Raw genomic sequence first — 5,827 nt, 5'->3', positions numbered from 1 at the left:
GCTGGTTTAAATCGGAGGTAAAGACACAAAATGCTGGAGTAACTCAGCGGGACAGGCAGCATCATCTTCAGATTGAAGAAGGGGGGTCTCTACACCTGAAATGTCACCCATTCCTTCTCTCCAGATGGTGCTTGCCTGTCCCGCTGAGTCACTCCAGCATTTTTGTGTATGTCCAAGTTAGTGGATAACTTCAAGGCAGCGACAGATTGATTCTAGATTTGGAAGGGTGTCGGGGGTTATGGAGAGAAGGCAGGAGAATGGGCTTGAGAGGGAGAGATAGATCAGCCGTGATTGAATGGCGGGGTAGACTTGATGGGCCGAATGGCCTAATTTTGCTCCTATCACTTGTGAACGTGAACAAACTGAGAGTTGGGGAGAGTTACAGCACAGAGACTGGCCCTTCGGCCCATCTAACCCATGCCAGAACACCAACCAGTTGTTTATATCAATTCATTTGGATTTCATCCCCCCCAGTATTTAGAGCCATACAGCGTGGAAACAGGCCCTTCGGCCCAACTTGCCCATGCAAGCCCCATCTACACTAGTCCCTCCTGCCTGCATTTGACCCAAATCCTTCTAAACCTGTCCTATCCATGTACCTGTCTAAATGGTTCTTAAATGTTGTGATAGTACCTGCCTCAACTACCACCTCCGGCAGCTCGTTCCATACACCACCCACCCTTTGTGTGTAAAAAAATGTCCCTCAGGTTCCCATTAAATCTCCCCCCCCCCCCCTCACCTTAAACCTATGTCCTCTGGTCCTTGATTCCACTACTCTGGGTAGAAGACTGCATTTACCCAATCTAAGCCTCTTGCGATTTTGTTCACCTCTCTAAGATCAGCCCTCATCTTCCTGCGCTCCGAGCATGTGGGTGAATCAGCCACCAAGATTCTACCGCTCAGCTCCACACTAGGGACAATTTACAGTCATACAGACAGTGAGGAAGGGCCTGCATCGAAGATGCCCCATCTAAGCTGGACCCATTTGCACATACCTCTCTACACCTCTCCTATCCATGTATCTGTCCCAGCGCCTTTCAAATGCCGTTATTGCACCTGCTTCAACTACCTCCTCCGGCAGCACGTTCCGTATACCCACCACGCACTGAGTTAAAAATTGCCCCTCAGCTTGCTATTAAATCTTAGCCCCTTTCACCTTCAACCTGTGACCTCTGGTTCTTGATCCCATTACCATGGGGCGAAAAAGACTGTGTGCGTTCACCCCGTCTCAGGTTGCTATTAAATCTTATTTCTCTCACCTTCAACCCAGTTCCACTGGTTCTTGAATCGCCTACCCCTGGCCCAGAGGCTGATTGGCCCCACCAACGTAGACATCTCTTGCGATGTCTGAATTTGGCATTCGGGAGAATAGTGAAAGGCCTGGAAAGAGTAGATGTGGAGAGGATGTTTCCACTGGTGGGAGAGTCTAGGACTAGAGGTCGCAGCCTCAGAATTAAAGGGCGATCTTTTAGGAAGGAGATGAGGAGGAATTTCTTTAGTCAGAGGGTAGTGAATCTGTGGAATTCTTTGCCACAGAAGGCTGGTGGAGGCAAAGTCAGTGGATATATTTTAGGCAGAGATAGGTGGATTCTTGATTAGTACGGGTGTCAGAGGTAATGGGGAGAAGGCAGGAGAATGGGGTTAGGAGGGAAAGATGTAACCAAAGTATAGGTGCTCTACAGAATAGTCACTTAGTCCACACCTATAACGGTGGCGCAGCGGTAGAGTTGCTGCCTTACAGGGCCAGAGACCCGGGTTCCATCCTAACCTAGGGTGCTGCCTGGATGGAGTTTGTACCTTCTCCCTGTGACTGCGTGGGTTTCCTCTGGGTGCTCCGGTTTCCTCCCACACCCCAAAGACGTGCAGGTTTGTAGGTTAATTCGATTCTGCAAATTATCCCCAGTGTGTAGGATAGAACTAGCATTCGAGTGATCGCTGGTCGGCACGGATACGGTGGGCCGAAGGGCCTGTTTCCACGCTGTATCTCTATACTATATTAAGTGTAGGGAGCAGGTGATGAGGTGGAGGTTTTCTCCAGGAGCTGGGGGTTTCCTCTCACGCGCCACAGACGTGCAGGTTTGTAGGTTAATGGGCTTGGGTAAAACTTGTAAATTGTCCTTAGTGTGCAAGATAGTGTCTGGGTGATTGCTGGTTGGTCGGGTCACCAACGTTCTCACTCCCAAATAAGGGACAAAAGGTCAAAATACGGGACAAGTTCCCGACGGCAATTCGTTGACCGACTCGGCCGTGGCTGGGCTGGGGGGTGAATGATGAGTTGGCCCGAGTGCTGGACTCCACATGTAGCCCAGCCGGCGGGCCAGCTGAGGAGTTTTGGCCCGGGCCGCGCGAAGTCGCACGCAAAGTCCACCGCCCCATCCAACTCGTGAACCGATGATCGGCCACGGGAAGGAGGGGCGGTGGTAAGCGAAGGTCCGAAGGTCGGACCGCTGGCCGGGCTGCCGACCAACCGACGGGGCCAGGGGCGAGGCTCTGCTGCTGCACTCCATGGGCTGCACTATGTCGGGACGGGCGAGCCGGGGCCGGGCGCGGCACTCCAACCCGACAGTCCCCTCGACCCTAGTGGCAGCAGTCAAACACATGACTAGGGCGGTCCCGTACAGGACAAACCAATTTAGCCCAATAGACGGGTAATACAGGACAGTCGGCAACCCTACTGGTCGGCGCGGACTCGGTAAACCGAAGGGCTTGTTTCCGCGCTGTATCTCTAAAACCTGGACTCACCAATGTAATGGCGGGCACAGTGTGAGTACAGAATGCAGGAGACAAGTCTAGTCTAGGTGAACGTGAGTTTCTGACTCATCTAGAACGGCTGATGTTGCCTTATGTTAGTTTTCCTTTCGCTGAGTCAACATGAAACAATGCCTCAGAACTGAATCCAACTCAAACATTTGACAATGGCACGTTTCACTCACATTGGATACAAGGTGAGAATTGTGGCCTGGTTCTTCTTTATCAAAAACAACAAAATGTATCATTCCAAACAAACACACACACACACACACAAAGCCCCAGTGTGTTCTTGCAGCTGTTTGGCATTGTGATTTTTGACATGATAGTGCAAATAAGTGCTGGTAACCTGGTATTACTCAACCATGCAGAGCAGATAGGGAAGTCAGCCAGCTATTTATTCAGCAACTTGAAGGTCTCCCAATACAACTCTAGAGTGTTGCCTTATTCAAAGTTATGCCTCTCTGGACCTTGTCCAGACAGTTCTTAGTTTTTTTAATTTTAATTTTTAGAAATACAGCGTGGAAACAGGCTCCTCGGCCCACAGAGTCCGCACCGACCAGCGATCCCCGCACACTAACACTATCCTACACGCACTAGGGACAATTTACATTTATACCAAGCCAATCTAACCTACAAACCTGTACGTCTTTGGAGTGTGGGAGGAAACCGGAGCACCCGGAAAAAACCCAAGCGGTCACGAGGAGGATGTAACAAACTCCGTACAGACAGCACCCGTAGTCGGGATCGAACCCGGGTCTCTGGCGCTGCAAGGCAGCAACTCTACCGCTGTGCCACCCTGTTGCACTTAAAACCTCACCAAGCCAACTAGCCTACTAACCTGGACGTCTTTGGTGTGTGGGAGGAAACCAAAGTTCCTGGAGAAAAGTCACGGAGGGAACGTACAAACTCCGAACGTCAGTCTCCTGAGATCAGGATCGAACCCTGAACTGTAGCGCAGTAAAGCGACAACTCTACCGCTGCACCACCATGACGCTATACAGTAGATGGAGCGAGCAGGAAACTGCATTGACCGCAACAATCTCTTTCTGCTTAGAGTAGATGCAAGTGGGCCCATTGTCCCCTTACCCAGTTCCTTTGCAAGCATAGAACATGGCGGGTACGTGTTCATTGCGGGCCAAGCCAGACGGTGCCTTTTGGAGTAACACAAATTGGAGGAACAGCACCTCATATTTCGCTTGGGCAGCTTACACCCCCCCAGCATTACAAATTTTGATTTCTCTAACTTCAAGTAACCCTTGTATTCCCTCTCTCTCTCCCCCCTCCGTCCCTCCCCCACCCTAGTCCTCTTGCAAATGTCACCATTTTTATGCCTTCGTCCCCAGCCAACAATGCACCATTGTGGGCTCCACCTTTCCTTGGTCATTGTTTTCCGGTTCTGATTTTGTCTGAACCTTTTTATACCTTCAGTGTGTCCCCCCCCCCCCTCCCTCCCTTCCTGACTCTCAGTCTGATGAAGGGCCTCGACCCAAAACGTCACCCATTCCTTCTCTCCAGAGATGCTGCCTGTCCCGCTGAGTTACTCCAGCTTTTTGTGTGTACCTCCATCTACCTGTTTGCTTCTGTGATGAGAACTTGCACCTGCACCTGCAGCAGGATCCCAAGCACCAACACCGGCTCGACATCCTACAAATAAATCCCCTGGCCATATCCTGATCACGAGGTGGCGCATTGGTAGAGTTGCTGCCTCACAGCACCAGAGACCCAGGGTTCGATCCCGACTACGGGTGCTGTCTGTACAGAGTTAGTACGTTCTCCCTGTGACCATGTGGCCTTTCTCCAGGTGCTCTGGTTTCTTCCCACTCTCCACAGACGTACAGGTTTCTAGGTTAATATGGCCTCGGTAAAAATTGTAAATTGTCCCTAGTGTGCAGGATAATGCTGGTGTACGCGGATCGCCACGGGCTCGGTGTGCTGCATCTCTAATGTCTACGGCCCTAATTTTACTCACTGTTCTCCAGAGGTGCTGCCTGACCCCGCTGAGTTACTCCAGCACTTTGTGTTTTACTCGGGATTCCGGCATCTGCAGTTTGTTGCGTCTCCATTCGCACATCAGTCAATCGTTGATCGTTCTGGAACCAACTCGATCCGAAACGCCACCTATCCATGTTCTCCAGAGATGCTGCCTGGCCCATTGAATTACTCCAACACTTACCCAGTGTCCTTTTGTGTAAACCAGCATCTGCAGTTCCTTGTTTCTATAGTTACTCAGTGTTTTTTCAATGGACAAAAACAAACTTCTATGCTGCCCTCTGTCAGGGGAAGATTATCAAATGGAAAGTGAAAGAAATACCAGGAAGCTCTCAAAAATGTAACTTTAGCTTAGTTTAGTTTGTTGTCACGTGTACCGAGGCCCAGTCAGCGGAAAGTCAACCCATGATTACAATCGAACCATTCAGCCTGAAGACTGCAACAACCAGGTTCAGGAATAGCTACTTCCCCACAGCCATCAGGCTATTAAACCTGGCTCGGACATAACTGATTATTAATAACCAATTATGTTATTTGCACTTTATCAGTTTATTTATTCATGTGTGTATATATTTATATTATGGTATATGAACACACTTATCTGTTTTGTAGTAAATGCCTGCTATGTGGGGTGTGGAACAAGCTGCCAGAGGAGGTAGTTGAAGCTGGGACTATCCCAACGTTTAAGAAACAGTTAGACTGGTACATGGATAGGACAGGTTTGGAGGGATGTGGACCAAACGCGGGCAGTGGGACTAAGTGTAGCTGGGACATGTTGGCCGGTGTGGGCAAGTTGGGCCAGTTTCAATGCTGTATCACACTCCGACTATGGTTAAGAAGATGAACAAAAGTGCTGGAGAAACTCAGCGGGTGCAGCAGCATCTATGGAGCGAAGGAAATAGGCAACGTTTCGGGAAGGAAACAGGCAACGTTTCAGGAAGGAAATAGGCAACGTTTCGGGCCGAAACCCGCAAGGGTTTCGTCCCGAAACGTTGTCTATTTCCTTCGCTCCATAGATGCTGCTGCACCCGCTGAGTTTCTCCAGCACTTTTGTCTACCTTCGATTTTGCAGCATCTGCAGTTCCTT

Source organism: Amblyraja radiata, chromosome 29 (assembly GCF_010909765.2).
Source record: "Amblyraja radiata isolate CabotCenter1 chromosome 29, sAmbRad1.1.pri, whole genome shotgun sequence".
Lineage (NCBI taxonomy): Eukaryota > Metazoa > Chordata > Chondrichthyes > Rajiformes > Rajidae > Amblyraja > Amblyraja radiata.
Note: the sequence above shows the minus strand (reverse complement) of the source record.